Source organism: Drosophila navojoa, chromosome X (genome assembly GCF_054131105.1).
Source record: "Drosophila navojoa isolate 15081-1374.11 chromosome X, UAZ_NAV_1.0, whole genome shotgun sequence".
In the NCBI taxonomy this organism is placed as follows: Eukaryota; Metazoa; Arthropoda; class Insecta; order Diptera; family Drosophilidae; genus Drosophila; species Drosophila navojoa.
Window position 1 is genome coordinate 28935246 of NC_142895.1, and position 24755 is coordinate 28960000.

At 45.1% G+C, this 24755-nt stretch overlaps 1 long non-coding RNA gene across 1 annotated transcript in view; it reads left to right on the plus strand.

Annotated features, from left to right (window-relative positions):
- Positions 1-19378: 19378 nt before the first annotated feature.
- LOC149090784 (uncharacterized) overlaps positions 19379-24755 on the plus strand; it is a 59192-nt gene continuing 53815 nt past the window's right edge. Inside the window, exon 1 of the long non-coding RNA XR_016197550.1 lies at positions 19379-19788. This is a non-coding gene — a long non-coding RNA (uncharacterized LOC149090784). The remainder of the gene's footprint in view (positions 19789-24755) is intronic.

Sequence of the window (24755 nt, forward strand, 5' to 3'; positions counted from 1 at the left end):
GCTGCTCCTTGGACCCTTGGGGATGCTCCGGTGGGGCACTGCGGTCATTTCATGCGCTGCTGCTAGGAGATCGGGCCACCGACGTCGTTCGCAAATTGGACACCGGTATCGCGTCTTTGGTGTCGGTACGCTTGTTGGTCGATCCTCTTTCGCGCACAGCTCGCAGCGAAGTCGCTGGCCAGTGCGCGAGGACCGACTGCCAAGCTTTGTCGACACCCAAAGTTCGGAGCCGGTGGAGCCAGTTGCGTGGCAGGCGTCTGCCGCCATGCTCTCCCAGCAAGCAGCCACATGCCCGACTGCATGCCCCTCGTCCATGATTTGCCGCCGCTGCCTCTGCCCACGCCGGGTGCTCCTACAAAACTCACCTGTTGAGCTGTAGTCCCCGGTGGCGTTGGCACTCGTGCGGCGGCCACCTGTCTTCCGACATCCCTCGCCGTCCTCTCCGTTGCTGAAGGCGTCCACAACAGCAGCTGCTCCTCCAAATTCGTGCTGTGTCCTCTCTGCGGCGCCGCCGACCCAATTGTGGATTGCTGCTGGGAGTTGGCCACATCGATGTCGTTCGCAACTACCACCGGTGTCGAACTTTGACGCCGGCTGGCATTTTGCGGCCACTCCTCATTCGCGCACAGCTCGCAGCAAAATCGCTGGCCAGTGCGCGAGGATTCAGCCAGCAAAACGCGCCTACGCCCAAGCACGGACAACTGGATGACTTCGTCGCGTGGCAGGCATCGATGGTGGTCAGGACTCCCAACGAGTACCCCAAAATTGGTGTAGCTATGACAAATTTTACATTTTGTTTTTTTTTCTTTATTCTCAATTTTTCTCTTTTTTTTTTAACCCATCAGTGTTTTAACAGAACGCGAAAGCTCTGCACCCAGTACGTGCCCGTCGCACCCGATGCTTCCTACCATTTGCCCAGACGATGCGGGCGGTGCGCCCGCTGCCCTGGGCCTCCATCCGGGTGGCGTGCTCCTCCACCTCCCGCGGCCATTCCGCGCGCGGTAGCTCCCGCCACTGTGCTGCTCCTGCCTCGGGCACGGATGCCTGCCGCTGCAAGACCGGCCTCCTGGGCGGTGGCGGCGCCGGCTCTGACGTCTGGCGCTGCAGCGTGGGCCGGCCGGGCAACCGTATGGGTTGCCACTCCTCGTCGGCGTCCATCGCCGTCTCCGGTGGTGTGGGCGGCGGTGGCGTCGCCTGTTGTGGCGTCCGCGGCATCTCGGGGGGCGAGATCTCTTCCAACGTGAACCCCGCGGGCTTCGGGGTGAGGGGCTCGCTCCACGCAATGATGAACTCGGCGCGGTGCTCCAGCCGACCCCCCACCACCTTGGCAGCGTAGCTGGCACTCACCCGCGGGGGTTCAGTCATCTCCTCCTCCTCCTCCGAGTCGAAGATGACTCGTCCTCGTTCGGTGCGGGGTGGGTGGACGTGGTGGGCGCCACAGCGGTCGCGTCGGCGAATAGCGGCCGTTGCGCACGTAGCTGCTCACCAGCGACTCCTCTCACCGCTCCTCCTCCAGCTTCTCCCACGCTGTTGCCGGCATAGGTGCCGTCGCGACACCGGGCGAGCTCGGGGGTGACCAGCGCGTGCCCTCGTCTGTATCGCTGGTCAGACTGCCCGGCGACCACTAGCCAGACGTCGTCGCGCTCGCCTCCTCGCTGGATGACGGCTCCAGCTCCAGGTAGGGCCGATGTCTTCGTAACCGTCTCTTCGACTGCCGGCGCGAATGCGACCTCACCGGCGGCAGCCGCGCCCTACCTCGTCGTGCACGTCGACTGGGCAACGGTGTGTCCACCTTGCCTGCTCCTCGTGCCGCTCCAGCGTAGCCGCTGGCCAGCAACCGCGGATCGGCAGGGTGTACCCGGCCGATGCCCTTGCCATCCGTGCTCCTTTCAACGTGTCCACTCTCCATCATGATTTTCAACAATAGGCCGAGCCCAAGCTCGGCTGCCTATTTTATACCCCATGCTGCCGCGCCGCCGCTGCGCCGGCGGCAGCATCTAACGGATCCTGTGTCCTACGCTCAGCCCACTCTACTCTACTCCTTTGCCACCTTATGGCTGAATTCCAGGCAGGCTACGGTACTGCCCAGATACCGTTTTTCCCACGCTCCCATTGGCACACGCATACATAGCCCTCCTAGCCGACATCCAATGCAAGCTCTTCTGCCGCGTTGCATTGTTGTTGGCATTTCTTCGCTAGCGATCGTTATATGCCGCCGTGTGTTTGTTGTTGGCGATTTTAGTTGTCGCTGTGCGTTTTGTTGTTGGCGGTTTTAGTTGTCGCTGTGCGTTTTGTTGTTGGCGGTTTTAGTCGTCGCTGTGCGCTTTGTTGTTGGCGATTTCGTGCGCTAGCGCTCGCTGAGCTTGCTCTCGCTCGCTCTTGCTTCGCTGTGGGTGTGGGTGTGCAATTTTCGCATGGAATGCGTGCGGTTTGTTTTTGTTCCCGCTCTCGCTTAGAAATACATACATATAATTTCGGCTGCGCGCGCGCTGTTGCTAAGGGCGCCTACACTGCAGGTGGGTACTGCTTGCACTGCTTTGTTGTTGTATCTGTGCATAGTGCATTGCACATGCACTGGCAGCTAAGTTTTTCAGTGCAGTACTGTACACTGCTTGCTGTCGTGCGCGCGCAGTTCAAACAAATTGTTGTTGCGCACCCAATATACCGTAATTATCCCGATGGCAACTGTAGTTTTCCAGCCACAGATGCATTTCGCAGCCGAAATTATGCATTTTGAGCAAAATTATTGCTGTGTTTTTTTTATACCCTGAACCCATTGAAAATGGGAAATCAGGGTATAATGGTTTTGTTAAAATGTATGTAACAGGCAGAAGGAGGCGTGGCAGACCCCACAAAGTATATATATTCTTGATCAGGGCGACGAGCTGAGTCGATTTAGCCCTGTCCGTCTGTCTGTCCGTCCGTCCGTCCGTCCGTCCGTCCGTCCGTCCGTCCGTCTGTCCGTATGTTTGAACGCGTCGATTTCAGAAGATACAAGAGCTAGAGACGTCAACTTTTTTTTAAAATGTCCGTATATATCACGCGGATATCGAGTTTATCACTAAAAAACGATAACTCATTCCGATACTTTTTTATCGATAAAAAACCTTATCGAAGATCAGTTTAAAAATTATATCTCCTACATCTTTCAAGCTACAGTCTCCAAATTTAAAATGTATATTAAGACGCATGTCATACAATTTCGGTTTTTGTTAAAATTTACCCCCCACCCCCAAATCCACCCCCTCACCCTCATCTTTGTAAAAGTCGTATATCAAATACTAGAGACTTGTGCTTCGGTATACACATACATTTAAACAATATGAATACGTTCTGAAAGTTTCATTACGATCGTACGTCTAGAAATTAAATTATTCAACAAATAAGTTCTCCTAATATTGCCAACACTGCCGCGCAACCCAAGCGCAATCGCCTGTATATGTGAGTGTGTGTGTGTGCGTGTATTTGTTTGCATGAGTGCGTGTGTGGGTGCTAATTATTATTGAAATATCAGTTGCTTGTAGGGTTCAGGGGATCTCGTAGTCGAGCAGTCTCGACTAGAGCTTTCTTACTTGTTTCTTTTTCTTCTTTCTGCTCTTAAATTAGAAGCAATACACTTCGCTGTGTATTCACAGCTTCAAACAGCTTTAATGCTCACCCGTGTCTCCTCTCCACGGCTTGAGATCCGCTTATCGGCCTCCGACCTGATCCGGCAGATTACCGGCGACACAAAACTGGCCACGATATAAGGCCCTCCATAGCGTGGTGCCAGTTTTGCTGCAAAACCCTCTGCGGCATTCGACAAGTGGCGTTCCTTTGCCCACACCTTGTCACCTACGGCCGGCTTCCACTGCCGCCTCCGTAGGTTGTAATGCCGCGCCTGATCCTGTCCAGCTCTCTCCAGGTTTCGACGCACTATCTCAAACACTTCGCGCATCTTGTTGGCTCTCTCGACTGGGCTCTGTGCCTCCTGCCCTGTGCCGATTGTTTGCGCGTCGAACAGTGATTTGGGCAGCCTTGGCTCTCGTCCTTGGGTGATGAAGGTGGCCGAATACCCTGTGGATGCTGACACGCTGCTGTTGACCGCCAACGTCAACTCCGGCAATGCGTCGTCCCAGCATCTCTGGTCACTTCCAGCGAACTGCGCAATCATCGTCTTCACCGTTCTGTTGGCCCTCTCAGTGGGATTCTCTTGAGGTGTGTATGGTGCTGTCAACTGGTGACGCACCCCAAGCTCCTCCAGAAACACCTTTAATGCCCGACTGGTGAATTGGGTGCCATTGTCCGTAATGAGCACCTTTGGCGTGCCGAACCGCGCCAAGATCCGCTCTCGAAATGCCTTTTGGAGAGCCGCGCTATTCGCGCTCCGCAGCGGCACCATCTCCGTCCATTTCGAAAAGCGATCTATGAAAACCAAAAGCATAGTGTTCCCATGCTTTGATCTCGGCAGAGGGCCAACAAAATCGGCACAAACTGTTGCCCATTGCTCTTCAAGCACCTGCGTCAGCATCTGCCCAGCAGCTTGCAGCTAACTGGGCTTATATCGCTGACACGCGTCGCAGCGCTGCACGTATGCTCTCACGTCCCGGTACATACCTGGCCAGTAATACCGCGCTGCCACCCGAGCGATCGTTTTACGGTTCCCAAGGTGGCCAGCGGTGGCTGCGTCGTGGTTCTCCTCCAGAACTTGTTTGCGCCGGTCCGCCGGCACGCACAACTTCCATGCAGCCACATCCTCGTGGCCGGCTTGATGCGGGATGTGCCGATATAAGTTTCAAGACTCTTCCATATAGTCTGGAAACTTATGTGGCGCCTTCTTGATGTCCTGCCGAAGCTTGGTGAGCCAGCGACATCCTGTCCCAGCTGGCATCTCCTTGCTCTTGACCAAACGGCACGCCACCTCTCCCAGAGGCTGCCGTGAGAGCGCATCTGCTACCACATTCTGCTTGCCCTTCCTGTAGCGAATCTCGAAGTCGTACTGCTGCAACTCCAGTGCCCATCTGGCAATCCTTCCCGTTGGGCTCTCGGTCGAATTGAGCAGGCTGTTGTTGTAAATGGGCTTCATCTCGCGGTCTGCTCCATAGCGCAGAGGCCGCATGAGAGTCTGGATCTCAACCATGTAGACCTTGAAGCTCTCATCTACCATTTGCCTCCGGCGTTTGACGTCGTCCTCCAGCTTCTCCAAATAGCCTCTGGGCAAGAAGAACTCCTGGAAGCTGCGCACAAACGTCGCCCACGCCGTCCAGTGCCTGTTGTTGGCCACATACCACTTTAATGCCATGCCCTTCAGCAGCTCTGGCATTGTGCGCGGGATCATATCCAGATCCAGGCCATATGTGTCCGCCGACCACTCCACCTGCTCCAAGAACTCCAAAGGCTTTGTGGTGCCATCAAAGCGGAAGCTCCACTCTCGCACTTGTTTGGCCACCTTTGGATATTCTTGGGCTGTGCTGCCGAGTCCTGGTGGCCTGATTTCCGGTTGCGGGGTGGATGTGGCTCTTATCTCACCCTGTCGCGTGTCCCGCAGCCGTGCCGCTGCACTCGTGGAAGGCACACAGAGCCGCGTCACATGCGCCAGCTCTGTCTCCATGTCGTCGTCAACTACGGCGGTCGTTGCCTCATCTCTCAGCGAGGCACGGCGTCCATGCAGTCGCCTCAGCTCGGCGATCCTCAGTGAGTAAGGAAATCTACCTTCATTCCTCTCAACCCACTCGCCAAACTGCCTCCGCATAGCGTCCAGTGTGCCTGTCAAGCTCACTCCGAACTCGTCACCATAACTCAACACTTCATCCTTTTTCAAGTTATATACCCACGCTCGCACCATGGTCACAAATTTCTAATTAAACTCTTATCGCAGGGCCCAACGTTGGGCGCCAGTTGTAACGAACCTTCGGTTTATCCCGAGTCTAAGCTGGGCTAGTTTCAGCTGACTGTGGATTCGTGCCAACAAATTTATTTGTTGAAGCCCCTGCGATAATAATTAGTCACTTGTGAATTTAGGTTTTATAGCGTAAATATATTCTCTTGAATAAGTTTAAAATGTACACGTCACTTAAAGTTATGCTGGCTTGCTGGTTGGCTTTAGCGAAGCACACCTACCGAGCGCTGGTTCAACGCACTCCGGCTGGGAGAGTATTGTGCTAAAACACGCTAGTTACCGGGACGATTCGGGAAACGCCAGGACTTCGGTCTGAACAAAACTCTGGCGGTTCGCTCAGATATGCAGGCCTCTCCTACTATCCCACTCGCTCACAGCACAACACTAGCTTCGTTTTCACTCACAATCACTTCTCTTGCGCACGGCTACGTGAACTTACTCAGATGTGCAGGCCTCGCTTAAGCCGCTGATATACAACGATGTCCTGATCGGCGCCGCTGATGCTGCTGATTGCCTCTTTCGTTGTCGCAAGGATTCCCACTGGAGGTCCTTGCTGTTCCCACGATGTCCTTGCTGTTCCCACGATGTCCTTGCTGTCCTTTGAAGTCCTGGGAGTCCTGATTTACCACTCGCGTTGACTTTCACTGATTAGTGCACTCGCTTAATCGTCACTCAATCCTTTAATCACCAAACTCTCTCAAGCCTCTCACTTTTCTCAAGCCCCGTATGGAGCCGCCGGTGGCCTTTTATAGCCCAGCCACAGGCCCTGCTTCGGGTGATAACGGGGCCCGTTCGGCTCTGGAGCGGGGCCTTTCAGCCTCTCGTGCCCATAGAAACGGTAAAGTGGCGTGATCCGGTTGACGCCACTTTCCCGCCAAATTGCGTGGCAGCCTCCCATTGGCCGAAGTACCGTTGGTGCCCTGCGAGTGAAAGAGATCACTACTATCACCCGGCACGAACGGCACCTCGGCTCCACAACAACGGTAAAGTGGCGTGATCCGGGTGACGCCACTCGCCCGCCAAATTGCGTGGCCGCCTCCCATTGGCCGAAGTACCGTTGGTGCCCTACGAGTGAAAGTGATCACTACTATCACCCGGCACGAACGGCACCTCGGCTAACGGTCCCCGATGATCGTCGTGCGTGCGACGCGAACCCATTGCTGAATCTGTAGGAGCGAAAGAGACCGCCTCTAACAGGACTTTGACCCCCTTTCCAGTGCGAGGGTCGCTCCTACAGTATTCGCGTCGCTGTGTGGAGCAACATGTATATGCACGTATATGCATATAAACGCACAGCAAATACGTACGTTCATATACATTTATACGTGCATACCTATATTGCTCCTCACAGTACTTTATTCAGTCCAGGTTTATCTCATTGTGCCAAAAAAGAGTTTACGCAAAGGAAATCAGTTGTTTACGCGTACAGCAACAACTTCCGGCCTCAAGTTCACTCCGCAATCTTAATCCTTTCCTGGATAGTAAAGGTATCCTGAGAGCATGCGGACGCATAAGGACATCCGCCTCCTTAAGTTACGACGAGCGCCACCCCATCATCCTCCCTTCCTCGTACTCTTTCACAAAGCTGTTAGTCCGTTTCACCCATCGCATATCCTTGCATAGCGGGAATCAACTTATTGTGAGACTCATCCGTTCACAATTCCGAATCCCTAAGCTGAAGGTCCTCATCAAATCTTTAATAAACTCATGCAAGTCCTGCGCAGTTTATCGCAAACGTCTCCAAATGCAAGTGATGGGCGACCTGCCAGCTGATCGCACAACCTTCACAAGGCCCTTCACCGTCGTAGGCGTCGACTTTGCAGGCCCCTTCGATGTAAAGAAATTACTCTGGACGTGCCTGCCTCATTACAAAGGGGTACGTCTGCGTGTTTGTGTGTTTTAGCACCAAGGCTATCCATCTCGAGGCCACATCCGACTTAACCACCGAAAAATTCTTAGCGGCGTTCTCCCGCTTGGTGGCTCGGCGTGGATGTCCGCAGATGATTTACTCCGACAACGGGAAAACGTTTGTCGGAACCGCAAAGATTTTATGTCGAGACTTTGTAGAATCACTTCGATCCGAGGTGCTTGCAAAGCACACTCTCCATAACCTATCCTGGCATTACAATCCACCGAGTGCACCACACATGGGCGGCTTGTGGAAATCAGGGGTGAAGAGTTTCAAGGCTCTTATCTATAAATCCACGGTTACAATGAAATATACTTTCGAGGAGCTTTCGACCCTCTTGGCAAGAATAGAAGTCTGCCTCAATTCAACACCGATAGCACCCATGTCCGAGGATTCCACCGATCTACAAGCCCTTACTCCAGGACACTTCCTAGTTGGTGGGCCTCTTCTAACCATTACTGAGCACAGTTTGCCCAACGTGACTTGAAGGTCGGCGACATGGTCATCGTGAAAGACGACAACGTCGCCATCAACGAGTGGCGGCTTGGCCGTGTCTACCTCACGCACCCAGGAGATGATGGGAAGAGCCGAGTGGCGGACGCTCTCACCTCCCGGGGAATCGTCCGTAGACCCGTCCATAAGTTGGTCATCCTACCAACGGACGATAATCCACATGTGATGTCCAACTAACTCCAGTGTTCATCTCACAAGGAAATCATTTATCAACCATTACACTTTCCTTTATCCATTTCAGTTATGACACCAGCCACTCATCCTGTGCAGATACCCGGCATCAACTCCTTCCGATGCCGAGTATGCTGAGGAATCCACGCTCTGCGGAAGTGCAGGCGTTTCCTGGGCCTTCCGGCCGAAAAACGTCTTCACGAAGTACTTATAAACAAGTATTGCGCGAATTTTCTGGAGTATCAGCACTCCGGGCAATCCTGCCGCAGCAAGGCAGGGTGCAAGACGGCCAGAGCCATCACACTCTGCTGCACTTGCCCGGAGCTCGTCGCCGACAGCGACGTCATCCCGCTGCAGCCTCTGTCAGCGGCCCCACCTCCTCCGCCGTCGCCGTGACATCTACGCCACAAAAAGGATCCCGAAAAGGACGACGCCTTCAGGCAGTATCCAGGTCCACGAGGGAAGATACGCCGCCGCTGATGCAGCACAAGGCCGTTAGCATCCTGCCCACGGCAATCATCATTCTGCAAACGGATGTTAAGGAGTGCGATGTGAAGGCGTTGATCGATCCTTGTAGCCCTACTACTCGGATCCATGCTTCCTTGGCAAGGGCCATGGGTCTTTCCGCCACTAGCGTGGGTCCGGGAGAGGTTTGCACAGCGACCATCCGTTCGAAAACATCGAATTTCAATATTGATATTATCCTTCAAATGGACCCGCGGCTCAATTGCCGGACGCCAACTTGGCAGGTCGAGCACGCAGCCAATCCGGCTGTGATTACGCTCGCCGACAGCAATTGGGCTCGACCCAGTACGGTGTCTGTTGTGCTGGGGGCTGACGAATTTGTTATCAGTAACTCAAATGTTTTTGCGCAAATACATTAAAAAAAAGTTTCACACGAAAATATTAAGTTATTTAATCATAGTGTTTTATTTAAAGTGCGTAGCTTTCGACACCGTAAATAAGAAATTTAAATAAACCCAAGTGAATTTTCAATCTAGGTTGGAAATAATGAAATTTCGAATATATTTTATGATTCTAGGTGCGTACAAAAAACCTGAAGGCCTCTGAACTCGTTATTCAAATAGATTTTGCCGAAAATTACAGGCTTGCACCACAAAATGAGATTCAGAGTGCTCATTTTAGCTACCGCCAATTAACAATTTTTACTTGCGATGATAAGTGACAAACTTCAACATAAAATATATTACGTATTTTTGTTTTGTCTTTTACGTAAAATTAATCAAATGTATGTAAATATTACAAAAATATCAATCTTTTCCGCTGGAAGTTGCGCTCATTTTAAAAATTACTACATCTTAACTAGGATGTTATGTTGAATGGAATTTTTTGGCCACGTCTCACGGAAAGGGTGCCGTTGATGGAGTTGGAGCTGTCATTAAAAAAAAAGTATATTCATTTTATAAATGTGCAAAAAATAATCTTAATGGCATTAAAATATATTTTCAAATCGAAAGGCTATGTCTACTTTATAAATTGGATAAAAAATGGAACGATGTTACGAACATCGCGCATATATCACAGTTTCACGCATTTTGTTGCATTGGCCAACAGCTGCAAGCAACTAGGACTGCATATTCCTCTATAAATAATGTAATTAGAGTTAAAGTTTTCACTATTGAATATATTGTGTTACGTTTTTCAAACGAACAAGCCAATGGACTTCTGGCGAAAGGTCATCTCAGATGAGTCCAAATATTGTGAGGCGGCTCCCCGATCACCGCCTCACAAGGTTTAAGTAATAATCGAAATTGTTATTTAAATCAATATTTGAAAATGCCGCCCAAATCGTGTAATGGTCGCAAGCCAAAACAAAAAAAATAAAGGATAAATAAAAATACCGAAAGAAATATATTCAAAAAGTGCGCGCGCTTTTAAAAGCTTTGGAAAGGTACACCGAACCTTTTCATTGCTTGTAGAGCTGCATTTAGAGCTTTCGGTAGGTTCCGAAAAGTTGTCGTGCACGCGCAACAGCTGATCTTGTCGCGCTGTGCGAATTCTGTAGCGACAAGTATTAGTGCAGCCAACTTTAGGGGCAATAAAACCCTAAAGCTTTTATCTGCTGAAACCTATAAAAGCAGCCAAAGTGCAAGATTTATTTCTTTTTAAACTCCACGTGCGACTGCAATATAAATTACATATATATATATTGCATTCATATATATTTTATATATATGTCCCACGAATAAAAAAAGGTATGCAAATTTATTAGCTAGTGACAGGTTATTAATAAAGCAACCTTTTCTGTAGCACCTCAACAAAATTCTCTTTGCGCCCGTGTCACATTTGGGCACGGCAAGATATTAAAAGCCTGCCCTAGACACGGGCTCTGACCTAATTTTTGGCACATGGAGCGAGCGAAGCAACTGCATCTATAAGCCGGAGGAGCTTCAACAGCAGGCGGAAAAAAAAAAAAAAAAACAAAATTAAATAGTTACCCATAAATTGAATCGTGGCAGAGTGACATATAAAACATATAAAACTTTTAACCCCAAAAAAACTCTAAGTCGGCCGCGAAAATCTAAAAGTGGGATAAAAAGAAACAAGTAAGAAAGCTCTAGTCGAGACTGCTCGACTACGAGATCCCCTGAACCCTTCGAGCAACTGATATTTCAATAATAATTCGCACATACACACGCACACACACACACGCATACAAACAAACACACGCACACACACACACACACACACACGTATATACATTGAGCTTGGGTTGCGCTGCAGTGTTGGCGATATTATGAGAACTTATTTGTGGAATAATTTAATTTCTAGACGTATGATCGTAATGAAACTTTCAGAACGTAATCATGATGTATAAATGTATTTGTATACCGAAGCTCAAGTCTCTAGTATTTGATATACGACTTTTACAAAGATGAGGGTGAGGGGGTGAATTTGGGGGTGGGGGGTAAATTTTAACAAAAACCGAAATTGTATAAAATACATCTTTATATACATTTTAAATTTGGAGACTCTAGCTTGAAAGATGTAGGAGATATAATTTTTTAAGTGATCTTCGATAAGGTTTTTTATCGATAAAAAAGTATCGGAATGAGTTATCGTTTTTTAGTGATAAACTCGATATGCGCGCGATATATACGGACATTTTAAAAAAAAGTTGAGGTCTCTAGCTCTTATATCTTCTGAGATCGACGCGTTCATACATACGGACAGACGGACGGACGGACGGACGGACGGACGGACAGACAGACAGACGGACAGGGCCAAATCGACTCAGCTCGTCGTGCTGATCAAGAATATATATACTTTGTGGGGTCTGCCACGCCTCCTTCTGCCTGTTACATACATTTCAACAAAACCATTATACCCTGATTTCCCATTTTCAATGGGTTCAGGGTATAAAAAAACTACACATATCCAAGAACAAAAACTCTAAATTCCAGTTATACCATAATTAACTAAACGAAACAAGAAAAAAAAACCGAACAAAAACCACACCTCAATTACATATGTGACGTACACTGGAAAAATTTTGTTACTAGCAACTAAAATATGCACGCACACGCGCCCGCGCTCTGCTAACTGCGCAGTAAGCAGCGACTGCGCTTGGGCTGCGCTGCAGTGTGGGCAATAGTATGAGAATTTACTTGGTGAATAACTTCTTTTGTAAACATACGATCTTAATGAAACTTTCAGGGCGTAATTATATGGTCAAAATGTGTATACATTCCAAAGCACAAATCTGTAGTACTTGAAATACGTTTTTTACAAATTGGGGGCGAAGGGGGCGTGGTATCCAAAATCTGTTGATTACAAAATGTTTGTATTCATCATATATATATACACAGTAAATCTGAAGTCTCTACATCTAATAGTACTCCGATGAGGCTCAAAAAACAAAATCAATTTTTCGATTATTGTCGATAAAAAAGTTATCGGATGAGTTATCGAAAAAATAAAGCAAACTCGTACTGCGTATGGTATACACGAGTATGCACACAAAATTTCAGCTCTCTAGCTTTTATATCTTCTGAGATCTCGGCGTTCATACGGACAGACGGACGGACGGACGGACGGACGGACGGACAGACGGACAGGGCTATATCGACTCAGCTCATCGTGCTGATCAAGAATATATATACTTTGTGGGGTCTGCGATGATTCCTTCTGCCTGTTACATACTTTTACACAAAAACATTATACCCTGATTTCCCATTTTCAATGGGTTCAGGGTATAAAAACAAAAGAAAATTTTTTTTTGTTTAAAAAATAGAAAAAGTAAGAAAGAAAAAATAATAATAATTTGAATAGATATAAATATAAAAAGAAGTATAAAGAGGTAAAGTTAAAAGAAAAAAAAAAAAAAAAAAAACCAAAACCAACAAAAACTGTGTGTTTGTCCGCCCCTATATTTTTTTTGTAACCTCAACGCCACGCTACAGCTACCACGAGGAAAGGCCTTTCATCGCTGGAGTGAAAAAATCTAAAAATCATGTAAGTGCTGGAAGATATCCTGTACTCCCACTCCCCCCAATCCAAACCAGTATATTTTCTTTTGATGACTTAATTAATAAAAAAGTGAATATATATATATATATAAACAAACCAAAAAAAAAAAAAAGAAAAAAAAAACAACCAAGAATAATAAAATGTTTGAAAATAATTGCATGCAAGAATGAAACAAAGAATTTTTTTTTAAATTAAAATAATTTTCTTTGCAACCACATTTTTTAAATAAAATTATTAAGACCATTTTTCTTTATATTTATATCTATTTGTTTGCCAATTTAATTTCACTAAATGATTACACCTAAATTATAAAATAAAGAAAAACAATAAGGTAAAATAAACGAAGAAATAAATTAGTAGAGAAATAAACCAAATTTAATAAGTTAAAAATATATATATTAAGTAAAATGAACAATTAAATAAATTATTGAAATAAAATATAAATATACAATAAATAAAGAAATAAATAGAATTTAATAGCAAGAAAGATTTACTATAGAAAATAGAACAATTTAAAGTATAGCAAAAAAAAAAAAAAAATAATAATAATAATAATTATAATAATAATAATAATAATAATAATAATAATAATGTAAAATAAAAATGTAAAATAATACCAACATTGTTAGTGTAAGAAAAATAATAGATAGTAATGTAAAATGAGTGAAATTGAATATTATGAATAATAGGAATGAAACCAAGAATAATATGAGTCGTTAATCTGGAAGAAGGGTTGAAATAATGGGGTAGGCTAGTTAGTGTTGGAGCTTCTTTGGGGTTTTTTCTGATAAAATTGTTTATGAAAAACCATGGTTGGGTGGGTAAAGAGCGCGTGTGCCGAATGCCATCTATGGCCACACTTAGTTGTGTCGGTGTTCTTGCTGTAAATTTGTGCCAGTCCTTCCCCTACTTCCCCAGTATAATTTTTTTTTCGTGGAGTATAGCTCCACCTCGTGTTAAGGGATCTTAAGAAAATTAAAATTTATGAACTCTGATCAGAAAAAGAACCCCCCCACACTCCCGACGAGCGACGGTACTAGAAGATCCCGCTTATCTGCCTTGCGACCGAAAAACAAAGCCCAGCCAGGGTTTTGTTTGTCTCCATCGAGAGAGTCACTCTTCATTGATCATAGTTTGTTTACAAGCGTCGCCGGCGCCGAGCGCTTTGGGCGAGCGGAAATAGAGCTGAGGGAGTTAACGTAGGAACACGAGAGTGGCAAGACGGAGAAATGTAAGGAGTTCGCGTGGGCACGCGAGAATGACAAGAGGTCAGAAATGTTATAAGTTAAGATTTTGCGCGAGGAGTACACATTCATTTTCAAAGGTTATAAGTTAAGATTTTGTACGGGGAGTACATAAGCAAGTGATTATTGAAATAAACGGCAATTGGCCATTAAAAGACAAAAGACATTCATTTTGGATAACTGGCGGAGAGGACAGGCGACCAAAGCGACAGACGGTGAGCTATTTGAGTAATAGACGAATTCGCGCAAGTTTTGCACGTGAGTGGCGATCCCCATTCGTGTTTGAAATATGCTCGTGTGAAGAGCAATATGCACGTATTAATGTATATGAACGTAAGTTTCTGCTGTGCGTTTATATGCATATACGTACATATACATGTTGCTCCACACAGCGACGCGAATACTGTAGGAGCGACCCTCGCACTGGAAAGGGGGTCAAAGTCCTGTTAGAGGCGGTCTCTTTTGCGTCGCACGCACGACGATCATCGGTGACCGTTAGCCGAAGTGCCGATTAAAGAGTTAAAAAAATTGAGAGTCGGAGTCATAGTCAGAGTGAAAAGTGATTAGTGAAAGTCAGAGTGAAAAGTGATTAGTGAAAGTCAGAGTGCCGTAAAAGTCAACGCGAGTGGTAAATAAAAAAAAAAGGGAGTGAATACACAGCGAAGTGTATTGCTTCTAAGTTAAGCACAAAGAAGAAGAGAAAAAAAAAAAAAAACACAGCAAAAATTTTGCTCAAAAGTGCATAATTTCGCTTGCGAAATGCATCTGTGGCTGGAAAACTACAGTTGCCACCGGGAAAATTACGGTATATGGGTGCGCAACAATTTGTTTGAACTGCGCGAGTTACCATCTCAGTCCCCTCAGTTCCCCCTGAGATGACCCCTACCAAGCCGCCTCGGCGTGGTGCTGCATAAGCATTGCCCCAATTCGTGTGGGCGACATTTGCTGACCAATACTATGTTGCCAAACTGCAACATCAGCTTTGGACAGGATGCCACGACACATATACAAATCATACGATACAGCTAGCTTGGTTTAGGGATAGATATATATAATTTTTTTTAATAAACGAAGAGTCAGTCTGTATTCAGAGACAGAAGCAAACTGAAGTCTATTTCATTTATAAGAAAATTATAGCAACCGCCATCAGAAGGCCGCCGAGGCCAGGAGCTACATACCTATCCTCCTACCAATCCGTAACTGGAGTCCACCTAGATCGTCCTCCAACTGGTAACTCGAACGCACGACAGCAAGCAGTGTACAGTACTGCACCGAAAAACGTAGCTGCCAGTGCATTTGCAATGCACTATGCACAGATACAACAAAAAAACAGTGCAAGTGCAAGCAGTGCCCACCTGCAGTGCATGCGCCCTTGGCAACAGCGCACGCAGCCGAAATTATATGTTCTAACGAAAGCGAGAGCGGAAAAAAACAACAAACCGCACGCATTCCAGGCGAAAAATTGCTGCACACCCACACCCACAGCGAAGCGAGAGCAAGCAAGCGTAGGCCAGGGTCAAGGGCCTACGTCGGCTGCTCAGCGATCGCTAGCGCACGAGCGTTTTTTGCAAATTGGCGGTGAAGGGGGCGAGGTATCCAAAATTAAAATGTTTGTATTCATGATATGTATATACACAGTAATTCTGAAGTCTCTACGTCTAATAGTACTCCGATGAGGCTCAAAAAACAAAATCAATTTTTCGATTATTCTCGATAAAAAAGTTGTCGGTTGAGTTATCGAAAAAATAAAGCAAACTCGTACTGCGTATGGTATACACGAGTATGCACACAAAATTTTCTCTAGCTCTTAAATCTTCTGAGATCTCGGCGTTCATACGGACAGACAGACGGACGGACGGACAGACGGACTCAGCTAGTCGTGCAGATCAAGAATATATATACTTTATGGGGTCTGCGATGATTCCCTCTGCCTGTTACATACTTTTTCACAAAACCATTATACCCTGATTTCCCATTTTAAATGGGTTCAGGGTATAAAAAGAAGGAACACATATTTACAGAAATTTTGGGGTACCCGTCACCATGGATGCCTGCCACGCGACGAATGCATCCGGTTGTCCATGCTGAGACGTAGGCGCACTGGCCAGCGTTTCGCTGTGAGCTGTGCGCGGATGAGGAGTGGCGGCAAAATGCCAGCCGGCGTCAAAGTTCGACGCCGGTGGCGATTGCGAACGACATCGATGTGGCCAGCTCTCAGCAGCAGTCCAAAATTTGGCGGAACCAACCAGGAAAGTAGCTGCTAACATGGAACGCTTTCAGCAGCAACGGAGAGGACGACGAGGGATGTCGGGAGGCAGATGGCCGCTGCACAGGTGCAAAAGCCACCGGGGACTGCAAAACCAACAGGTGAGTTTTGTAGTAGCGCCCGGCGTGGGCAGAGGCAGCGGTGGCAACCCATATACGCGGGGCATGCAGTCGAGCATGTGGCTGCTTGCTGGGAGAGTGTGGTTGCAGACGCCTGCCACGCAACTGGCTCCACCGGCTCCGGAACTTTGGGTGTCGACAAAGCTTGGCAACCGATCCTCGCGCACTGGCCAGCGACTTCGCTGTGAGCTGTGCGCGAAAGAGGATCGACCAACAAGCGTACCGACACCAAAGACGCGATACCGGTGTCCAATTTGCGAACGACGTCGGTGGCCCGATCTCCTAGCAGCAGCGCATGAAATGACCGCAGTGCCCCACCGGAGCATCCCCAAGGGTCCAAGGAGCAGCAGCAACCAGCAGAAAAGCATCTCCAGCGGCGAGGAACATCATGCGCCAAATGGGTGAAATGGCCATGGCCGCGCGCACATGCGCCAATGCCACCGGGGGCTGCAAAACCGACAGGCGAGTTTTGCAGCAGCGCCCGGCGTGGGCATTGGCAGCGGCAGGCCATCAGGTCAAGGGGGCATAATGGGAAAGATGCCCGGCCTGAAACATAATATTTTTGGTAATTTTATGGGAAATTAAAAAAAATATTGTACTTTTCACTCACCGGCAGAACACAGCATTGCCAGCGGTAAGCGGAAATGCAGCTGATGGCGTTAACAGTGCGTTAACAGCGGCGATCAGCGCAAAATGGAGCAGCGCAAAACGGAGCAGCTCATCGGAGACGGGCGCCAAATTCAAACACGATGGTCTCGTGTTTTCCCGAAGGAAGAGGGGAGTGTGAGGAGCAATATAGGCATGCACGTATTAATGTATATGAACGTACGTATTTGCTGTGCGTTTATATGCATATACGTGCATATATATGTTGCTCCACACAGCGACGCGAATACTGTAGGAGCGACCCTCGCACTGGAAAGGGGTCAAGGTTCACTCCTACGGATTCAGCAATGGGCTCGCGTCACACACACGACGATCATCGAGGACCGTTAGCCGAGGTGCCGTTCGGGCCGGGTGATAGTAGTGGACACTTTAACTCGCAGGGCAACAACGGTATTTCGGCCAATGGTAGGCTGTTCACGTAGCCGTGCGCAAGAGAAGTGTTTGTGAGTGAAACAAAGCTAGTGTTGTGCTGTGAGCGAGTGAGATAGTAGAAGAGGCCTGTGCACCTGAGCGAACCGCCAGAGTTTACAGATAGAGGCCCTGGCGTTTCCCGAATCGGCCCGGTGAACTAGCGTGTTTCAGCACAACACTTTCCCAGCCGGAGTGCATTGAACCAGCGCTCAGCAGGCGTACCGCGCATAAACGAATCAGCATATAAGTTATACTTAAGTGAAGTGTAAAATTTATATAAAATCTTCAAGAAAATATACTGTACGTTTCAAAATCATAACTCACAAGTGACTAATTAATATCGCAGGGGCTTCAACAAATAATATTGTTGGCACGAATCCACAGTCAGCTGAAACTAGCCCAGCTTAGACTCGGGATAAACCGAAGGTTCGTTACAATCCCATTAACTTTAAATCTAGATTTCCTCAAATACATTTTTTTTTTTTTTTTGCAGTTGAATAAAAATTGAAAATATAATTTAAAGCTGTTAAAAGTTCACAAAAAAAGATATTGAAAATAATTTGAAACCACATGTAATGATTTTTAATTTAATATAATATGTAAAAGGGGCGGGAAATGTGAATGCCACGCCCAATTGTAAAAAAAAAAAATATCAGAATATTCTTATGAGTCGGTCGATGAGCCGGTCGATGAGCCGGTCGACAGCGACGATGAGCCGAAATCGTCATAGCTTGGAGCGAGTCCCTCACGCCGAAGCCCGCGGGGTTTCCATTGGAGGAGATCTCGCCTCAAGAGATGCCGCGGACGCCACAACAGGAGATGTCCCAACAGGCGACGCCACCGCCGCCCACACAACCGCCGCCCACACCAACGGAGACGGCGATGGACGTCGACGAGGAGTGGCGACCCATACGGCTGCCCGGCCGGCCCACGCTACAACGCCAGGCATCGGAGCCAGTGTCGCCACCACCTAAGAGGCCAGCACTGCAGCGGCAGGCATCCTTGCCCGATGCGGGAGCAGCGCAGTGGCTGGAGTTACCGCATGCGGAATGGCCACTGGAAGTAGAACAGCACGCCACCCGGATGGAGGCCCAAGGCAGCGGGCGCACCGCCCGCATCGTGTAGGCAAAGGGGCGAAGTATCGGGTGCAGAGCGTTCCAATATGTCTGATAGCAACAAACTATCAGATTGCGGTGAATTCACTTTTCAGCAGGACGGAGCATCATCGCACACAGCTAAGGGAACCAAAAATTGGCTGCAATATAATCAAATGAAGGTTTTAGATTGGCCAGCAAATAGTCCAGATCTAAGCCCAATTGAAAATATTTGGTGGCTAATGAAAAACCAGCTTCGAAATGAGCCACAACGGAATATTGCTGACTTGAAAATCAAGTTGCAAGAGATGTGGGACTCAATTTCTCAAGAGCATTGCAAAACTTTGTTAAAATCAATGCCAAAACGAGTTAAATGTGTAATTCAGGCCAAGGGCGACATTACACAATTCTAATATTAATTAAATTATTGTTTTGAGTATGATAGTAAATCACATTACTCAGCGCTCGAATTAATAGCGGTCAATTTTTTCTTATCTGTTAAGTATACCTTTTTAGTAAATTACTCATATTTTTGTTGTTGTTGGAAAAAGAGCATTATTGCGCACTTCAAAAAAAACATGTTGTTCGAATTAATAGTGGTTTGGGCTCGTAGTAGAGAGGAGTTTGGATTTGAAATTATATTTTAGTTTGTAGTAAATAAGCGGAAACAGTTGAATTATGTTTTGCTATATTCTGAAGTGACGCAATCGAGGTCGTTGATTTATATTTTTTGTTTATAGATAATGAGTTGAATTATGAAGTTATATTTTGGTAGAGAATAAGTTGGGTAATAAGTAGAATAAGCATTAGTTTGTAAAATAGCACTGAGTAGTTAATAAGTAGTCGTAAGTGTTATAGCAGTTAGTTTTAGAACATAAGCAGAAATTCAAATTAGTGGGCGGGCGCGCGATCAGCAATACAACCGTGCGGCTCGAAAGCTCGTCGTGGTGAGCTGCATTGCTGGTCGCGTGGTGAAAGCTGCAAAGGCGGCAGAGAGGGATTGAAAGCTGCGGGCAAAATTAATTAGTTTTGAGCTCTCGGAGTAAGCAGGCGTCCGCAAAAATCGGGTCGGTAAATAGGTATTAGAATTGAGGTTGAGTTTTGGGAGCTTCATAATAAGCATGCATTTGTAAAAATGGTCGTGTATTATTTGTGTAGTCAGTTCATCTAGCATACTGATTTTTGACACTTACTGCAATTAACTATAACAACACTAAGTGGTAGTTTGAACGTGGCTACAACCCGTTCGCAGGAAGGGTAAATCTCTGGCAGTGAAAATCGCGTGGTCTGTGAGTGAACGCCGGCGGCAACGCTGGGCGTTACTCGACCCACGATCTACCATTCGTAGTGGCCCCACAGCACGCCTTCGCAACCCCGACCCCAGCAATCTAGAGTGCGCTTGATGGGCCCTGGGCAGACTGAGACTCTGACCCCGGCTGGAAAATTAATGTAACCTCACAACATAAAAGCAATGAAAAAACTATATGATTCTGACATTTATCCACCTTATTCAGAAGTGGCAAAAGATAAATTGAAATGTAGGCCAAAAGATATATGTTTTTCTGAAACAAAAGCCGAAGAGCGTCTGCGAAATCTGTTAGATCATACGGTTGATCGCATCCTTGATATGCAGCAAGATGTCTGTTAAGGCATTTGCCTGTAAATATTTTTTTTTGCGAGCGCGAGCACGGAAGTGCGCTCTAATTGTATCGCTCTCTGTTCGCGCATAGATGCGCTCTCACTTTGCAAGCTGCGCTTCCGTTATTTAATATAATAAAAAGTACGAATTGAACCACTGCACTGTGGTTTTTTTTAAGTTTTTTTTGGCATAAAGTCAATTTTTTTTTTTTTAGGTATTTCAGAATTTTGTTAATTTTTATTTTTTAAACATTCTAGTTAGACAAAAAAATATGTAACTTTAACATTTGACGCAATAGTTTTCTGATAGAGCGCTGTTAAAGTCAGCTGTTTATATACCATATGTTTTGTAGGAAATTGGCGGCAAAAGTTTGGCAACTTTAATTGTTTGTTTTGGCGAAAGTTTACACAAAAGTGAAAAGATTTAATATGGAAAACGATTGTCCAGGTATTGAAAACAATAGTTTATTTATAATTGTATCGTTTTTATGTGTTTCTGTTTAGTTGTACCGTGTTTTGTAAATGTGTATTTTCAGAATGAACTTAACAAGCGTAGTTGTGTTTCGTGGATCAGTACTTTTGTATGGCAAAGCGTTGCAAAAGGTTTTATATGCAGAGTTATTAACAAATTTGTACAGATTAATATGAAACTAATCTTTTTTGTCCGAATCCACACGTTTTCGATCAAATTTAATTTTTCTAGTACAATATGAGTTTAGTCGTGCTAATCTGGTTGACATTTGGAGCAACAACAATCGCTCAGTCGACGCAGTACAACAACATATATTGGCAAATATTGCACAAAAACACTTATATGAGGAGAACATAAGCTTAATAAATCAAAAAGTTAAAGGCTTTGTAAATTACATTCGTAAGCACCTGCCGAAGTGTAATTCAACTCTTGAAAGATTTAAGATAAAACACTCGGAATGGCTTGGCAAAAGCTTATTCATTGACATCACTGGTCAATATGCCTTAACAAATAAAATGGGTCGCGCAAAATGTGATTACGAAAGCGCTGGTCCACGTCTAAAAAGAAAATTAGCCGCCGAAATTTCTAAAGAGAATAACAATTCATCTCCCTTACTCATACATGCAGCCACAGTTTCAGCTAAAAAATCAAAAATGGCTATTGTTTTAAAAGCAGCTGGGAATTGTGAGAGTATTGATGATATAAAAAAAAAACTTTTTACGGATGAACCAAAACAAATGTCACCCGACAGTGCTCTTGCTTTTATATTGTGCGAAAGTTTTTGTGGCATATCACGATAAATATCCTTGGTATCCCATGTCGCCCACAGTTCACAAAATCTTAGTACATGGGTACCAAATAATAGATACATGTTTAGTTCCTGTAGGCTGCCTTGGGGAACATGCATCTGAATCAAGAAATAAACTATACAAAAGCGATAGAAGAGGCCACGCAAGAAAATGCAGTCGACTAGACAACATCACTGATGTTTTTAATAGATCAATGGATAGTTCGGATCCATTGCTGTCTAGCACCTTTTTTAAAAAAGGATCGCAGCGAATCAAGTTAAAAGTAATACCAGCAGAAGTGATATTCCTACTACAAGAACCACTTATAGAAATACCTTCGGAAAATAATGAAGTGGATTCGTCAGACGAGGAAGATGAGGGTGAACTTGAGGTCATTGCTTCAGAAGATGAATATTTTGAGCCAGAATAAAGTAAACCTAATTAAAAATTTGTTAAATTGATCTATTCTTTTAAATATATTTACTTAAATTTCATTTCTTTATAATTATTTTTTTCTTTTTTAAAATACAAAATAAAAAAAAAAGTATTTTATGCAACATTCACCAATATCGGCCAGATCGGTTATATGGCAGCTATATGAAATATTGCTCCAAATCATATAAAACTTGGTAGGTCATCTAAGGAGCGTAAAATATTCATACTATCCAAATTTCAATGTAATAGCTTTAAATTTAGAGTTTATGCCAAAAAAAACTTAAAAAAAACCACTGTGCACTGCAGGGTAAAATCCGTAATATTGTAGCTGTAGTTGAGTTCGCCTATGAGCAGTTGCTTGAGATCTTCATGCAAAACAATCGTAATGCATCTGCCGTTTTGAGTTGGATCTATGATGAGCAGAAATAATTTGACTTAAATATGGAGAAAAAGGATGAAATTAACACCAAAGTGAGAAGCTTTCACATATACATACAAAAAAACTTGCTAAAATGCAATAGAAATATGCCCAGATTTAAGACAAATGTCCAAAATGGCTATAACAGTAAGCTCATTCAAATCCAAAGCCGTCAATATCAAGACCAATTGGACGCCCACCCGTTGAATATGTTAACGCCGGGCCTCGTCAGAAGAGAAAATTGTCAACCGATTTGGCTGTAAAGCAAGGGCATAACACATCTCTCCTTGTGCATGCCGCCGCAGCTTCGGCCGAAAAATCGAGTGAGAAAGACAGCCCTTGTGTTAAAAAATACACTTCTTACTCAGAGTGACCCCATAAAGCTAAAAAAATCGTTTTACTCAGAAAAATGACTCGGTTTTAATAACGCAGGATGAAGCTTTAGCATATCTGCTTGAAAATTCATTGACTAAAAGCACTGGTTAGTGCTAGTTAGTTAATACAACAACTTTCGTTAGCTCAGCATATCCCGATCTTGCGAACTTATTCCTGCTTAAAACATTTTTAAATGTAAAATACTTATGGTATACTCATACTTTACTATTTGTACTTTGCTTATTAATATTAAAGTTAAGTTTTAAAAAATTAATTAAAAACATTTGTTGAATTTAACGAGTGATAGTATTATTAATTACCGTACAAGTGTCAATAAGAGAAAGCCTCTCATATGGGCGGCTAGAGAAGGCGTGGTCAGTTCGGTCTTAAATATAGATAGATATATGTATTTTTATGTGCATCGACACTATCATATGTACCATATTTCAAGAACCTAGCATAAAAACTTTAATTTTCGTCGAAAAATCGGCTCGCTGGCCCACAGTGCACTGGTGCTAACACTTGCCTTCTTATTCTAAGAGACCGCAAGTTGCTTTTATTATCTGGACCATTTAGACGGAACAGACTCCTTTTGGAAGGACAATGTCCTTAATGTTTCTGAAACAACACGTTATAAATTGATTTTTATACCCTGAACCCATTGAAAATGGGAAATCAGGGTATAATGGTTTTGTTAAAAGTATGTAACAGGCAGAAGGAGGCGTGGCAGACCCCACAAAGTATATATATTCTTGATCAGCACGATGAGCTGAGTCGATTTGGCCCTGTCCGTCTGTCTGTCCGTCCGTCCGTCCGTCCGTCCGTCTGTCCGTATGTATGAACGCGTCGATCTCAGAAGATATAAGAGCTAGAGACTTCAACTTTTTTTTTTAAAATGTCGGTATATATCGCGCGCATATCGAGTTTATCACGAAAAAACGATAACTCATTCCGATATTTTTTTTTATCGATAAAAAACCTTATCGAAAGTCAGTTAAAAAATTATATCTCCTACATCATTATAGCTAGAGTGTCCAAATTTTAAATATATATTAAGACGTATTTTATACAATTTCGGTTTTTGTTAAAATTTACCCCCCGCCCTTATATCCACCCCCTCACCCTCATCTTTTTAGAAGTCGTATATCAAATACTAGAGACTTGAGCTTCGGTATACACATACATTTAAACATCATGATTACGCTCTGGAAGTTTCATTACGATCGTACGTCTAGAAATTAAATTATTCAACAAATAAATTCTCATAATATATATGCGTGTGTGTGTGTGTGTGTGTGTGTGTGTGCGTGTGTTTGTTTGTATGCGTGTGTGTGTGTGTGTGCGCGTGTGTATGTGCGAATTATTATTGAAATATCAGTTGCTCGAAGGGTTCAGGGGATCTCTTAGTCGAGCAGTCTCGACTAGAGCTTTCTTACTTGTTAGTTATGGATTTGATGGTTCAACAATGCAAAGCATCTATAAGCAAAGATTTCAATCGGATAATCTTAATGCCTTGGATCAATCACTATTTGTAATAACATTAATTCCTTTAAAATTTGTTGATCACAAAAATAAAATAATTTGGCGCTACCTTACGCCACAATCAGTACGATACTGTCGTCCACTCAAGATTGAATTTATCAAAGAAACTATTCACCCTATATTAAAGGAAAACAAGTAAGAAGACTCTAGTCGAGACTGCTCGACTAGGAGATACCCTGAACCCTCCATTCTGCATGCATAAGCCCACGCTCTGCTAACTGCGCAGTAAGCAGCGACTGCGCTTGGGCTGCGCTGAAGTGTGGGCAATGGTATGAGAATTTACTTGGTGAATAACTTCTTTTGTAAACATACGATCTTAATGAAA